The sequence below is a fragment of the Chelonia mydas genome, chromosome 7, assembly GCF_015237465.2.
Source record: "Chelonia mydas isolate rCheMyd1 chromosome 7, rCheMyd1.pri.v2, whole genome shotgun sequence".
Taxonomy (NCBI): Eukaryota; Metazoa; Chordata; order Testudines; family Cheloniidae; genus Chelonia; species Chelonia mydas.
Window position 1 is genome coordinate 60,457,628 of NC_057853.1, and position 16,569 is coordinate 60,474,196.

The 16,569-nt window shown below is 42.0% G+C and overlaps 1 protein-coding gene across 8 annotated transcripts in view; it reads left to right on the plus strand.

Annotated features, from left to right (window-relative positions):
* ADK (adenosine kinase) overlaps nt 1-16,569 on the plus strand; it is a 555,104-nt gene that overhangs the window by 46,179 nt on the left and 492,356 nt on the right. The gene's annotated exons all lie outside the window — the stretch shown is intronic.

Sequence of the window (16,569 nt, forward strand, 5' to 3'; positions counted from 1 at the left end):
CAAGGGGGAAATAAATAAAGGCCCATCAACTGCTTGACAATGTTACTTTAAAGTTAGATCAGTTTCCCTTAGAAGTGAAAAAGGTATGCGTGACCTTACTTATGATTAAGATGCTCATGAGAGGGTTGGGTTTTCTACTGCCTCAGGGTTGTTGTTTAGATGGTAATAACATGTGATTAGTGATATCATTACATCACCTGACTAGCCCAAACAACAAAATATGCCTTAAATTGTCTAATAGCAAAATTAGTAAAAATTTTAGGCTTTTTAAACCTTGAAACATGTCCTGCTATCTGGCAAGGTTAGGGCTTGTCCACATAGGTGGCGAGTTATATGGGCCCGTGGTTCCTGGGCACCAGGAATATTTCTGGCCCAGGGCCCGGCTCCAGCAATGTTTGAGGCCGGTCTCTCCCTTGGCCCTACCTTCCACCCCCAGGTGCTCCCCCTGCGTGTTTCCCTGGTGATTTAAAATGGCCCGGGGTCCCCATCCACCACCTGCAGGGCGGCGCAGCGGAGCTGAGTGGCTTCATGCCTGCTTGCTCCACATGGCTGCTGGCCCCTGGGCAGGGTGGGTCTGTGTCTGTGCGCGCTGCTCCCGCCCCAAGTGCCCTTGTAGCCAATAGGAAGCTGCGGGGGCGGTGTCTGGGAATAGCAGCCCATGGAGGCCCCCTGGCATGCCCTGCCTAGGAGCCCCAGGTAAGCGCCGCACCCCCACCACTCCCTCCCATAGCCTGCAGCCCCACCCCTTTCACACGCACCCCCTCCTGTCCCCAAACTCCCTCCCCGAGCCTGCACCCCCTCTCCTTCCCACACAGCCCCTCCTGCCCTCAAACTCACTCCCAGAGCCTGCACTCCTGCCCCAGCCCGGAGCCTGCTCCCCTCACCCCCTCCTGCCCCAACCCACAGCCTGCACCCAAACTCCGTCCCAGAGCCTGCATCCCTCAACCTCTCCTCCTACACCCCCTGATGCAGCCCAGAGCCTGCACCCCTCATCCCCTCCTGCACCCCCACCCCAGCACCCAAACTCCATCCCAGAGCCTGCACCCCAGGCCCCCTCCCAGAGCCCAACCTCTCACTCCTGCTGCTCCCAAACTCCCTCCCAGAGCCTGCACCCTGCTCCAGCCCAGGGCCTGAACCCCAGACCTCCTCCCACACCCAAACTCCCTCCCAGAGCCTTAGGCAGGTGTGGTGGGGGAGCGCGCTGGTTCTGGGCACCACCAAAATTTCTACCAACGTGCCGCCCCTGCTTGTCCACACTGGGAGTTATTCGTGATTAATTCCATGTGTGGATGCTCCTATTCAAGAATGAGTGCCTTATTCTGAATTAGTTTAATCCATTTGGAAGTGGATTAAGCTAAATTCAGAATAAGGTACTCTTATTCCAGAATAAGAGCATCCACACATGGAGTTAAACTATTCCCGATTATCTGCTCTAAGATCACCCTATACCTTACTCTAGGTTAACTTTTATGTGTGGACAATCCTTTAGAATCTACAAATACCTAGCTTAAGTTATTTTTCTTCTGTATAACTACAGTAGAACCTCAGAGTTACGAACACTTTGGGAATAGAGGTTGTTCATAACTCTGAAATGTTCATAACTGAACAAAACATTATAGTTCTTTCAAAAATTTACACTGAGCATTGGCTTCATACAACTTTTGAAACATTACTATGCAAAAGAAATATGTTGCTTTCCCTTTATTTTTTTAGTAGTTTATGTTTAATACTGTACTACTGGGGTAGGCAACCTATGGCACGTGTGCCAAAGGCGGCACACAAGCTGATTTTTAGTGGCACTCACACTGCCCGGGTCCTGGCCACCGGTCCGGGAGGCTCTGCGTTTTAATTTAATTTTAAATGAAGCTTCTTAAACAATTTAAAAACCTTATTTACTTTACGTACAACAATAGTTTAGTTATATGTTGTAGACTTATAGAAAGAGACCTGAAAATGTTAAAATGTATTACTGGCACGCAAAACCTTAAATTAGAGTGAATAAATGAAGACTCGGCACACCGCTTCTGAAAGGTTGCCAACTGCTGCTGTATTAGCTTTTCTTTTTTGGTCTCTGCTGCTGCCTGATTGCATACTTTCAGTTCCAAATGAGGTCTGTGGTTGACTGATCAGTTCGTAACTCTGGGTTTCGTAACTCTGAGGTTCTACTGCATAAATAATGGAAAGGTCTGTCTTCTGGTTTTGAAAAATAAACCAAAAAAACCCTATTTATAGCAGTGCAATACCAATAGTAATCTTCAAGGTTGTACAGTCAGCACTTCCCTTATACAACCTCACTGTGGTTTACTGCTGGAAAATAACTTTCTGGACTGACTTGTGGAATACCAATTTCGGGTTAGGGAGTAGCTATTGGGTTTTTCTCCTATTCTGAACTGACTGCCTTACTTATATTTGTCACTTGACTTGTATAGTGGAGAGGGTTAGTCATGCATTCAGGAACTCTGTTTTAATTTTCCTGTTATGGTGGATGGGTAGTAAGCATTAGTTTATATCTAGACAAGGCTTTAATTCCATTTCTAAGATTCTTCTTTTTGATGATGAAAACTATTGTAATGAATTTACTGTACTACAGCATCACTGCCACTCTTAGTTGACTCCTGGCATCAACTCTTGACTTTAACTATAGAGCTATAGTGTATATATTGAGCTGGATCCAATACCTTATGAACATTGCTTTTAAGAAAAACACATGCAAAGTAATGGTATTCCAGGCTTTAAGATGCTCCATGTGTTGACTTGAATGATTAATTCAACTATGGCAGATAAAGAATAGCCTTTACTCTTCAAAATACTCTTCAAGTCTAGCTGGAGGATTCTCAAGATTGCTTCCCGAAAACCCTGCAACCACACTTTTTTGCAAGTAGGCTTTAAGGGAACTTCATCTTGAAGGGAAGGGAGGAAAGTATGTTACAATCTGAATTCTTATGGAGGAGCAGGATATCTAGCTGGGGAGGATCACTGTCACTTAGCTCCAGATTTTTCAACCACTCCTAGAGAGAGAAGTTGCCATTTGTGTTGGCAGACAGAGCCTAACAAAACATTTTTTGCAAATGATGTTGGCAAGTAGATCTGATCAAACAGTGAGAGAGGGGGTTCATGAACATTTCAGCAGTTTCTAAATAGACTCTTGTTTAGGTTTTGTGTACTTACTTCTCTGTGAATATTTCGGGGAGTACAGTGTGTTGTTTTTATCGGATTTGTTTTGTTTTTGTACTGATGTTTCTAAAATTAACTTTACATCGAAAGCTGAAACTCATTTGACCACAAAACAAGTTTGTTGCTGGTGGAAGCAAAAACAGTGTATAAAGGTTAGTTTATTCTTGAACAGGAACAATACAACAACTTAAATCATTAATGACACAGCTCAGATATTAACTACTCAAAGGAATAATATTCAAAGGAATATGCAAAGAGCTCAAGCTGTCAATAGGCTGAAATTGGCTTGCACAAAACATTAAATTTGTTATAAATATATTTATACAACTGTTGCACAATTTTTGCATATTGAAAGCCTAACTTGAAGTAAGGTCTAAAAGTGAGGAGAGCATAGAATTTAGAGCATCTGTTGAAAATTGTGCTAAACATAGTGAATGTGTTTAGTGAATATAAAGTGCATTAGATATAACTTTCTAAGAACGATTCTTAGAAGAGGGGAGGAATCTTGTACAGTTGCATATGCCAACAGTTCAATTTTTTCAGCACACTTTCCTTTTCAAATACTTAAAGTGCTTACATATCTTATTGTAATTTCTGACCCTCTGGTTTGGTTATAAGAAACTGTTTTGACAAGCCTCTTACTGTATGCTTCAATCTAGAGTGATAGGGCAAACCTGATTAAATGCAGCATAGCATGCCTCAGTGTGGTGATTAACAAGCTGTGAACTTTTCTTTCTTTTGTAATCCATTTTAATCATTTAAACCTATTATTGTTTCGACTTTAATTTCCAAAGCCCTTTAAATCTGTCTTACAATATTAATAGCTGCTTAACATCCTGGTTTCCAAACACACAGATTCCCCACTGACTGTTTGGTTGAATGGGCTGTTGGAAAACAAAACTATGCAGGATAATGTTGGATCAACAAAAGCCTACCCCCAGCAATGCTTAAATTTATTAGTGGCCATTACCCATGTGAGGATTTGGTATCCTAATTATGCTAAAACAATCCATGGTGTGAGACTTCAGAGACCTCACTGCAAACCGAGGGAACAGATAACTTTCAAATAATAGATGGCATAGTTTTATAATCCTTAGATTACTACTATATTAAAATTCAGAATTAGTGATTTTATATTATAAACGAATAACCCACTGAAAAAATGTGCAAAGGACATGAGCTGAAAATATTGGTTGGCCTTTTTCACTGAGGGAAATTCTAAAAGTTATTTTTTAAGAACGTTTAAATATGTTCTGGGCCTGTTGCAGGCCAAATAAGCCTCCACCCACATTGGCACATAAGAGTTGTTATTAAAAATCTGGGGCTGAAAAAGTCAAAATATGAGAAACTCCTCCAGCCCAGGTACTGAAAAGTGTGTTTACAATTTCTTCAGAACTAAAAGCAGTCATATCCTAAAAGCAACATTTCAAGTCTAGGAATCTTCTTGAGTAAAACTACCTTGCTTTGGATTTCTGCCTTGAGTTTAAATGTCTTTATTTATGAAGGTACCCTTGTTGACAAGCACAAACACTGCTTGAAGTTATGGTTCCACTTAATGTACCGAACCCAACTCACTGCCAGGGGTAGGAGTGCTCCATTTTTTCCTAGTGTGACTACATCATAGTTGAGAGATCATCAACCTCATGGACCACCTCTCGTATCCATTCACAATTGCATAACTTGTCTGAGGCAGCTGCAGCAATTGGTAATGTTGAAAGCATTAATTTTCAATCCTCTTTAACATGATACAGCTTTTTTTAAAGAAGACAAAGATATCCCCTTTCTCCTTTTGCTCTTAATTTCAGATCTCCTTTCTGTCACTCTTATTCCTCTTCCTCTTTCCCCAGCATGTTTCCCTATCACTTAGCTTTCTTCTCTGTTGGACATATTATTCAGTTACCTGGTTATCTTTTACAGTGGGTTTTTTTTTTTTTTTTTTTTTTTGGCCAGAAGGGAATGTAAAATCATCTAATCTGACTGCCTACTCGCTTCTCCCCTGTTTACATAACCAAGTATCGCACTGGACCGCTTTACCACAGCCTCACAGTGGGAACTCATGTTGTTTCTTATCCACTGTGATCCTTAAATCCTTTTCAGAATCCACTGCTTTTCAGGGTACAGTCCATTCCCTTCCTGTAGCTATGACTTGCATTCTTTGTACCTAGATGTGTGTGTCTGCACTTAGCTGTATTTAGACATTTTATTTCAATGGGCCAAGGTTACCAAACGATCCAGATAACTCTGTGACTGCCCCATCCACCTCATTATTTACCAGTCTGCCAGACTTGTATCTCCTATCAAGTTTATCAGCAGTGATTTTATATTTAATTCCAGATCACTCATAAAAATGTTGAATAGCATCAGGCCTAGTACTGATTCCTGTGAAACCCATCTAGAAGCAGCCCTAACTTTTCCCTAGGTGAATGCCTGGTGCTTTCTTCTGGACACTGACTTCTCTGCTGTAGGTGGCCAGCAGCTATAGCAGGTTGATTGTTGCAAGTTTTGGATTTGCAGAAAGTACACCTTCATTGTTGGGCCTTTTATCACTGTCATGTACAAATTGCCCTGAATCTTTCAGGTTAATGGAAAAGGATACTAGTTTCTGGACTCCATGCCATCTTTGGCCAATAAGTTTTTAGTAAATATTTCTTGAATATAATAGCTTCCCTTATTAAATGTGTCATTGTATAGGAATAATAATTTTTTAATTGAAGGAAATAAATTACGTTGACCTGGGTGTGTCATTGTGAACACAGTGCACAATTGCTTGGTGAGCTGCACTGACTGATTGTGGCTTTTGAGGTGAATTCTAAGGTGAGAACCTGGTTGTTCTCACTGTATGATACTGCCACACTTGTGGCTAGCTCCAGATTTAAGAGAGAGGTGCTCCTGAGACTATATTATACGAGGACCCCTCAGCTTTGGAACCAGAGTCTTATGATACTTGTGGTTCAATTATTAAAGGCTTCTCATAATCTTTTGGTTTCAGGCTTCCAGCTGGTAAAGATCTTCAAAATGTTTTATGTCCTATTAACAGTAATGGGATTGAAACCACAGTTGCCCTCCTGTGTCATTTTGAGTTGTCTCTCAGACTGTCCTTAGTTGAGTAGCTCCGATTTTTATCTACAAAGGTTGTATGGGGGCAGACTCAGTCGCCCACTTTTAGTAGGTCTGAAGTCATGCTGCCCTCAAGGGAGGTGGTGATGTATTAGTGTGTGGGCCAGTCGTGAGATGAGATCAAGTAGACAGGGAAGGGGGAGAAGAACGGGAGGATGTGGAAAGAACAGGAGAATGTGGGAGGGCAGGGATACTTACGGGTGGGAATATGGTGTGACAAAGAGACTAGATGACTGCACATGGGTATACAGTAGGACAGGCAGAGATTTTTGGGGTGCAGGATAATGAAAGCCTGGTTATACTAGCAGGTTTTAATCATGTCTACATTATCAGGTTTTAATCGTGTTCAACACTGGTTCAGCTGCATTAGTGAGCAATAGGTAACTTTCATAATGCAGACAACTTTTGAGAAGAAATGGGGGGAGAGTTTGAGGGATCAGAGACAGGGCGATGGGGGCAAGAGGCTGCGGGGGCCAAGGGCTTGGAGGGTGGAAGACGATAATAATGATAAGGGAGGGTATGGGAGCTTCTTAATCCCAGAAGTTAGGAGACAATAAGTGGCATCTCCCTCTAACAACCAACAAAGTGACCTTCACTTGTTTGTACAGAGATACGTTTTTGCTTTGTTTCCAAAAAGGCTATAGACCAAAACCCATCTTTTTTTAAAATAATTTTTAAAAACCTCATGCATTTTTGAGGGTTTATTCATGATTCTTTTAACTCTCCTAGCCTGAATCAGTGAAACTCTCCTGACTTTAAGAGTCTTAAGATTATTTAGTATATGGAATTTTCCTTAAAATGTTTAAAAAAAATCCATCTGTATGCTGACATAAATTTGAATTTTCCTAGAGTCGAAATGATTGCCGTTTCCCATTATTCTCAGTGGGAGTAAATACACAGGCTACTTTCAGTTAAGATGGCTGTCATTTCTCCTATGACCTTTGCAGGTGGATGAGGCAGCCCCTAGCAAAGACGTCTCGCATTGTTTCCAATTGCACTGAAGCCAGGGTATCATCAAGTAAAATGGTTATTCCTTCCGTGCTCTCTAATTTCCTGTCTATTTTTCTAACCATCAGAGGTTGAGGTGCTGTAGAGGTATAAGGTAGCAGAGGGGGAAGAGTGAGGGGAAAACACAGGCACATGATTGACAGAAAACAGAGAGCATGAAGGCAGAACTTGAGTGGGGCAAGAGATTGTGTGACTTTCAGGATATGCTGCAGAGCCCCTCTTTTTACTGGGACTTTTATGAAGAGAAGTGATGTCCAAGGACTCGTGTTTGGGGTGGATGATGTGTGTATACTTCAAAAAAGACTTTATACTGGTTTAGTTGGTAATGTCTGGCTTAAATGGAGGTTTGTCTACTGGATTTATATTTATGTTGTGTGGTGTGTGGGATGGTTTTTTTGTTTAAAGAAATATCTGGCATATAGAGCCTAGGACAGGCTACTTATTTCTTTTATAGTGCTAAAAATAAAGTGCATGATCCTAGATGCTAAGCTTTATGCTAGTGTTCTCTCTCTCTCCCTGCAATATAGGAGATAACAGACTCTTTCAGAATTTGCAAGTGACTGGCCATAACAGACAGTGCAGAAATTTTACTTGACACAAGACAAGAGTACTTTCACTGCTGTTAAAGCAGTTCAGTTACTCTCTCTGGTTCCTGTTTTGGTAAACCCCATCTGAAGCAATGGATAAATGGAATTACCAAGCTCAATGGTGCTAAATAGTGTGATAAAGTAACATTTTTGTTAATCTTTGTGTCTGATAAGTCTAAACTTTTTTTTCTGGACTCCTAAGTCTGATTTGTTTTTGAATATCTATTGGGCTTAACCACATATATTGGTGATAGTCCTCAGCAAATGGGAAGGAGAATGCACCTTTGTAGCAGATTTTCAATATATCTCCGTTAGGCTTTTTAGCATCGAAAAATCCCAGGGGATCTCTAACTGCATCTATTTAAAGAGTAGCTGATGCACTCTGGAAAAAATGGACAAGCAAGCACAGACATTCCTCATGCTCACTGTCCTAGTCTTTTTAGATTAATTATTGAAAACATATGTAACAAGCCTGATGGTGGGGTGTTTTGAATCAGACCAATAAGGAGAGGCAGAGGCAATCTAACTACTACAGAGGCCAAATTATGTTTTCTCAGTCAGTTGTGGGTAAAGTAGAAATCACTTAGGTAGAAAAATAAATCACAAGCAAATCAATGAGTTACTTTTAGCAGGAACTACTACTTAAATTTACACTGTAAACTATTGCTGTTACCAACTGTATATTAACTACTATTAACTAAATTAAACTCACTTTATAGGTAACAGTTTACATTTATGAAATACAGAATTTGGAATTAGAAAATACAATGCATTAGAATAGACCCCACCATTATATATTCCCTTTTCAGTTTCTCAGTTTCCAGCCTCTGGGAGCCTGGAATTTGGAGGAAAAGTTCTTAGGATTTTAGTTTATATGTTGAGCAGTTCTCTTGCTAGCATTTGAGTTCCTGCATAAATAAAGACATGTATTCCTTGATTCAATGTATTGGTTTCTTGATTGAACAATTATCCCTCCACTCCTTTCTGGTTTAGTCTCTGGTCTTTTGACACTCTCTATTCGTGTCACTTCACCTTGTATACCTTGAGATGCTGTCTGGGTGTTTTGTTTTGCAGTCCTTACTATTTTCTTATTTTTACCTCAGCTCACATCCTTCTTATTTCGTAAACTGTAATTAAAGAGAAACGCACATATTTTATTACAGTTTTTATTTCCTTTCCATTTAATTCTTGCTTTACTTTTCTCACTGTTTTTTAGCAATGTTTTTTTATTTCTTAAATTACTTTGAGATACTTCAGTTATTTTTCCTCTGGTCTAACTGTACTGTTCCTTTAACATTTCCTCTTTCCCCTTATACCACTCTTTCCTTTTTCTAGGTACTGGCTCTTTTGTGACGATCCCTATTGTTCCTACTATCTCCGTCTTTCCCGTCTCCGCTGAACTGGACTTTTTCCCTTTTCAGTTGGGTTCCTGGTGCCCCTACAATGATGCAGCTCAGTCACTGAGGCTGCTTGCACCCCACTTACTGCATCCCTTCTTGTCTGGTGCCAGGTGCTGCCTCACTTGTTACTGGCCACTGTCTCTCAATGTGGGCAGCCTCCTTCCAGATGCCACCTGCCAATTCCACTCCTGCCTGTTTGACATGCTCACAGCAGTGCTCTGGAAGGAAAAGCTGCCGCCTGCTCTCTCCTACTATTTTTTTATTTTATTTTTTTTTAATTTCTCCCCACAAAATTGTCCTGGGCTCAAGCTCACCCACTTCAACTGCCCTGAATCCTTAGTTCAAGATCTCCTTCTCCGCTCCCCAGAGCAGCAGTTTCAGGCTCCTCCTCTTTTTAAAAAGTACAGAATGACATTCTAAACACCAACTTCACTGCTCTCATTGCTCTTGTGACCCAGCAGCCTCCAGTGCAGGTGGGGCATTACATACACACAAAAGTATCTTTTTTTTTTTTTTTTCTTTTTTCTTTTTTGCAAGAGACCAAACGTGGCTTTAACATCACTTTAAGAAACACAACTGCATTGAAGAAGGCCAACTCATTCTTTTGGATGACATCTTCTGATAAACCTGAAGCAAGAGCTGTTTGTGGAAATTATTTGGGTTGCTCAGGGACTTTAATGAGAGTTTCTGCAGAGGTGCATGTGCAAAGTTACATTCTAAAAGGCCCCTTTTAATGATTGAAGTAGAGCCTAGCACAGTACAGCACTTCTTTAGAAATATTATACCATTAACTCGTATGCTCATCAGTACAACTTACTTCACTGTACTAACTACTGCTCTAGGTTTCTCATAGGGCATCCTCAAAAAGCGACTTTCACAGCACCTCGAGGTTTTTTTTTTTTTTTTACTAAGATGGAAGAAACTGTCTGAGAAATGTACCCCTTTCTCACACCATTTTAAAATCAGTTTCAGTAATGTAGTTGATATGCTGCTTATTATAGATACAATTTTGTCACGGTAAAATTAAGCAAAATTCACAGAACAGCCACGAGGGAAAAACAGACAGATTCAGGGTATGGTCACAGTGGCGCTGAAGCCAAAGCCGGAGCCCCACCGCCTGGGTCTGAGAGCTGGAGACCAAGAAATCAGAGGTCTGTTAAAGTCACAGAATCCATGACCTCCGTGACCAAATTGTATCCTTACTTATGATAATTGCCAGACAGTGTAGTAGTTACTATTTTTAAACAAAGCCCCCTGTGCCAGTATGTATAATGTGGAACTGGCTTGGTCAGCTATAGCAGGAGAGTCTGTATGTAACGTGTTCACATCCATATGAACATCAAACAAGGGGGAAAATGACTGCATGGTTGCAATATACACATTTCTTCTTTCATTCATAGCTTTTTGTCTAGTTCACGTTATAAACTAATAGTTTGTTTTTTTTTAAACTTGCACTAATAGGACTTGTTCTCTTCAGCACCTTATTTCTTCGTGATCCCTTTTTTCTGAAATTATAAATTAAATTTTAGTTTTTATACAACTTTTTCTACTTCTGTGCAATTTCAATGATGGACATTTAGACTTAATCACATGCGCACCCTGCTTTGGGGATATATAAAATTTTTAACTTTGATCTCTACACTGGCTTCATATGCTGTATATATCCAGGGTAACACAACTTTTTGTTTAATCTCATTAATGCAATTCACAGGAAGTCATGAACGGGGAAATCCTTTTTACTAGATATTCTGCTAAACTCAGTTTTTATCTATTGGCCCATATCTCCAAATGACACTTATGTATCTTGGGCCTTAGGGCAGTTATGTTTTCTTACCAGCTTTTCAGGAAATTCTGGTTCATGGAACAGGTCTGGGCTTGATGCTAACCTGGAGTTAATTCTCTAATTCAGTGGAGTAAGGTGAAGGCCAGACCAGTGACTTTTTTTTTTAACTTTTCCTTGATTAACAATAAGAAAACGCTTAATATCAAAGGGCAAAACAATTCAAATTTGAACTAGTCTTATATAATGTTCAGCTGAAGGATCTTAAAACAAATGATTCTAAAAAATAGATCACATCTTATCTGAATAACACTTGCGGTTTAACTAGCTAGGTTACGATCCAAGACTCCCAAGCTTCAGAGCATAAATTGATAACTGTTACAGTTAAGACACTTTTTCTCACCATGTTAAGTATTGCAAATTGGGAGGAATTGGCCCCTATAGGAAATGGAACACTTGATTGTTGGCCTATTTTCATATGCTCATTTTTACAGTGGGTGGAATGCCTGTGACAGTAGGTAGTAAAACTGTAAAAACATATGATGGAAAGCACTGATGGGCTGCCAAAATTTTAACAACCGGTTCCCTATAAAAGTTCTGATTTAAGGGATGTGCCTCCGTCCTGCCCCCTATCCCTCCCCCCCCCCCCCCCCAGCTCCATCTTGCACCCCCAGGCTCTGTCCTGCCCCCCTGCCCTCCCCAGGCCCGTTCTCCATCCCAGGTGCCTGCTGGTGGCGCAGGAGTCCTGCAGCCCTTGCATCAGTGGGGTTGCTCCCGGCATGTGGGGCGGCGGCTCCCTGCAGGCAAAGGCTGCCATCTGCCTGACTCCCCACCGCGGAATGTGAGCACCCCTGAGTGTTGGAGGCTGGACAGCCCCACAGCACAGGAGCGGGAGAGACTGGGCAGGGGGCTCGCCCCAGCACGCCCAAGGCAGCCCCCAGCCATGGCACCAGCCGGCCCTGCCTGGCTCCTGGGGCAGAGAAAGCTGCTGCTGCCAGGGGCCTGGCTCCCCGGCCCTACGCGGTGCCCAGTCACATGGTGCCTGATCTCCCTGCCCAACGCAGCCGGTCGCGCTTCCTGGGCTGGGCAGGAAGCAGCATGGAGCTCGGCTGCAGCTGCTGAGCGAGGCGGCATCGGATCGGCCTCTGTGCGCGGGGCCCCGGAGTGGCTGCCCGGATGGCTGCGCAGTGCAGGTACCGGCTGCAGCGCAGACGCGGGGCCCCACAGCCCTTTCATAGCCCTGCGCCCCCCCAATGGTGCGGCTCCATGTACCCCCCTCTAGCACCAAACCCCTTCTCCAACCTGGGCCTGCTCTAGGATTTTTGCTGCCCTAAGCAAAAAATTTTTTGGCTGCCCCTGCTTTTTTTTCGTGCCCCCCCCCCGGCTCCGCCCCTTCCCAACCCCTTCCCCAAATCCCCGGCCTGGCCTCTTCCCCCGGGCGTGCTGCATTTCGGCCCCCCGCATTGCTTCCAACAGCTTCCCCCCTGTCAAGGTTCCTCCCCCACTCTGAACTCTAGGGTACAGATGTGGGGACCTGCATGAAAACCTCCTAAGCTTACTTTTACCAGCTTAGGTTAAAACTTCCCCAAGGTACAAATTAATTTTATCTTTTGTCCTTGGAATAACCACTGCCACCACCAAACTCTAACTGGGTTTACTGGGAAATGTAGTTTGGACACGTCTTTCCCCCCAAAATCCTCCCAACCCTTGCACCCCACTTCCTGGAAAAGGTTTGGTAAAAATCCTCACCAATTTGCATAGGTGACCACAGACCCAAACCCTTGGATCTGAGAACAATGAAAAAGCATTCAGTTTTCTTACAAGAAGACTTTTAATAGAAATAGAAGTAAATAGGAGTAAAGGAATCACCCCTGTAAAATCAGGATGGTAGGTACCTTACAGGGTAATTAGATTCAAAACATAGAGAATCCCTCTAGGCAAAACCTTAAGTTACAAAAAAGACACACAGACAGAAATAGTCATTCTATTCAGCACAATTCTTTTCTCAGCCGTTTAAAGAAATCATAATCTAACGCATACCTAGCTAGATTACTTACTAAAAGTTCTAAGACTCCATTCCTGTTCTATCCCTGGCAAAGCAGCATACAGACAGACACAGACCCTTTGTTTCTCTCCCTCCTCCCAGCTTTTGAAAGTATCTTGTCTCCTCATTGGTCATTTTGGTCAGGTGCCAGCGAGGTTACCTTTAGCTTCTTAACCCTTTACAGGTGAGAGGATTTTTCCTCTAGCCAGGAGGGATTTTAAAGGGGTTTACCCTTCCCTTTATATTTATGACACCCCCACAACCCTCCGCCCTAGCTCACCTCTGCTCTGCCTGCTCCCCTGAACACGCCGCCGCTCTGCTTCTCCCCCGTCCCTCTCAAGCGAGGGGGAGGCAGCGCCTTCAGGGAGCAGGTGGAGCGGAGGTGAGCGAGGGGAGGGGAGCACAGGAAGTAATGGAGGGGGGTAGAGGAACCGCTCCCCACCCCAACTCACCTCCGCTGCAACACTGCAGCCTCCCCCAACTGTGCCGCCGCTCGGCTTTTCCCTCCCTCCCAGGCTTGCAGCGCAAAACAGCTGTACATGTCCATATTTTGTTGCTGGAACCCTATTATGGACCGCATACCCTGATCAGTGATGCAGGCTATCAAAGTAATTCTGTTCTACTATCCCAGATTAGCATATAATTACTATTTGAAATGAGCAACTGTACCTTAATGTACCACCATCGTTGATCGGGGTCAGCAGTCCAAAATATGGTTAAAGCATGTATCACAGCCAATAGTACAACATATTGCATGTACTAAACATTGCACTAATCAGAGTTGGCACCCTGTCAACACCTCCTTTTTGTCAAGGTGTAAATGCTGCTTGCGGTGCTATTTTTCAGTTGAGGCTTACAACCAATGAGACTACAAGTTGACGCATGAAGGAGAATTCGAATGTTTACGTAAATGGCATGTAAATACCTTGCAGCACTGGCTACAACAGTGCTGTGCGAACACCTGTTCTTACTTCCAGGTGACACTGTAAATAAAAAGGGGGCAGCATTATCTCCTTGTAAATGTAAACAGACTTGTTTGTCTTAGTGATTGGCTGAACAAGAAGTAGGACTGAGTGAGCTTGTAGGCTCTAAAGTTTTACATTGTTTTGTTTTTACTGTGGTTATGTAACAAAAAATAAATCTTTAATTGTAAGTTGCACTGTAATGATAGAGATTGCACTACAGTACTTGTATGAGGTGAATTAAAATACTATTCTTTTGTTTTTACAGTGCAAATATTTGTAATCAAAAATAATATAAAGTGAGCACTGTACACTTTGCATTCTGTTGTAATTGAAATCAATATATTTGAAAATGTAGAAAAACATCCAAAATGTTTATAATAAATTTAAATTTTATTTAATTTTATTTAAATTCTATTGACAGTATGATTGAAACTGTGATTAATCACAACTATTTTTTTACTCTATTTAATTTGTTTTGTGTTAATCGCATACATTAGCTGCTATTGACAGCTTTAGTGTTTGCCCTTTAAGAGGGTTGGAGTTCAGCCTTACTTTTGCTAGATGTAGCCTACCTTCCTAGGTGTAGAGAGTGAGTCCATGGGTTATACAATGGAAGCCTTGACTCAGCACAACCCTTCTGGGGAAAGTAAGTGCAGCCTGAGTTTGAGGAGGGAGCTTGCAGGGAGGAGAGGAGGTGAAACTCTCCAAGGCTCCCAGGCAAAAGGCCTTGGGGAGATAGACATGTAAGGAGCAGACACTTATGGGGTGAAAAGCCCAATTCTGAGGGCATGTCTACATGGTGGGGTAATGTGCAGAATGGGAATGATTTCTAAAGTGCACTAATGTGTTGCATGTTAATTGGTGCGTGTAGACCCGGTTGGTGCACTTTAATGTAGTGCTGTTTGAAACAGTGCTACCTTAAAGAGCACTAAGGAACTTCTAATACACACCAGCAGGGTCTACATGGACCAGTTAGTAAGTGCACTTATGAAATCTCACCCCTGTAGTGCACATTGGTGCTCTGTATAGAGATATCCTAAAAGGGATGCAAAGGAGTGTGAGCCTGGAGGGAGACCTATAAGGAAGGGGAAAACCTGATAGAATAGTGGAAAGACTTCTGAGCTGAGAGAGGCGGCTAACACCCATTTATAAATTGAAAGGACAAACTAAGCCCAGGGGAGCAGGATTGTGAAAACACCAGATGGAATGTTTTGTTTGCATGATGGAAAGGAAACTGTGGTGGTGGGAAGGCTCAAAGCCAGACTAGTTATGTCCCTCCTTCAGTCATTAAAGATCCCGTGATGTATTTCCTGACTGTTTAGTTCCAGTGTCCTGGACAAATTCTGTTTACTGTACATAATTCCTCCTTTAGTGTGAGGTGAAGAAGTTCCTTTTTCATGTCTTATCTGAAAAGTTATGTAGAGCTATTGGTGAAGCATGGCTATTGTATTATACCTCTGACAAGGTTCCATTTCAGCGGTGGATGAGGTGATCCCTATATATGGAATGTATTGCACAGTAGGTAAAGTATTAAGGATAGGAATATAATTAATGCTGGTCAACATGGAAAATAGGTCTTGTCAAACAAACCTGATTTCATTCTTTGACATTACAAGTTTAGTTGAAATAGGTACACGTTAGATATTTGTAAGGTATTTTAAGTTAGTATTGCATGATATTCTAATTTTAAAAAATCACTGTGCAATATCAATAAAATACATGTTACATGGATTTAAAACTGGCTAATGGATCTCAAAAAGTAGTTGCTAATGGGGAATCATCATCAAATGGGGCTGTTATTAGTGGAGTTCCACAGGGATCAGTGGTAGGCTTGATGCTAGTCAACATTTTGACTGATGTGGAAATAAATATAAAGTCACTGCTGATAAAATTGGTAGATGGCATGAAGATTGGCAGAGTGGTAAATAATGATGAGGATGGCGGCAGCCATACAGAGGTGATCTGTATTGGTTGGTAAACTGGGTCCATTCAGATGAAATGCATTGTAATACAGCCAAAAGGAAGGCTATTAATCTAGGCATAAGGAATGCAAGCCATTGCTACAGAGTGGGGGTGCTATCTCATGGAAATTAGTGACTCTGAAGAAGATTTAGGGGATATAGTTGATGCGCTCCCAGTGCAATGCTGTAGCAAAAAGGCCCAGTAAAATCCTTGAATGTATAAATGAGGGTATAGGAATAGGACTGTGATTTTTACCTCTGTATCTGGCATTGGTTAGACTGATACTACAACACTGTGTCCAGTTCTCGTGTCAATATCTTAAAAAGGATGTTGGGGTGTAGGAAATTGCCACAAATGATTCAAGGTCTGGAGAAAATGCTTTAGAGCAACAGACGAGAGCTCAATCTGTTCAGTTTAACAATAAGATTGGGTTCAATACAGAGGTAAGTAGGTGAAATGTAATGACCTCTGAGATAAAGGAGATCATACCATATAATATAATGGTCCCCTCTAGCCTCTAGTTCTATGGATT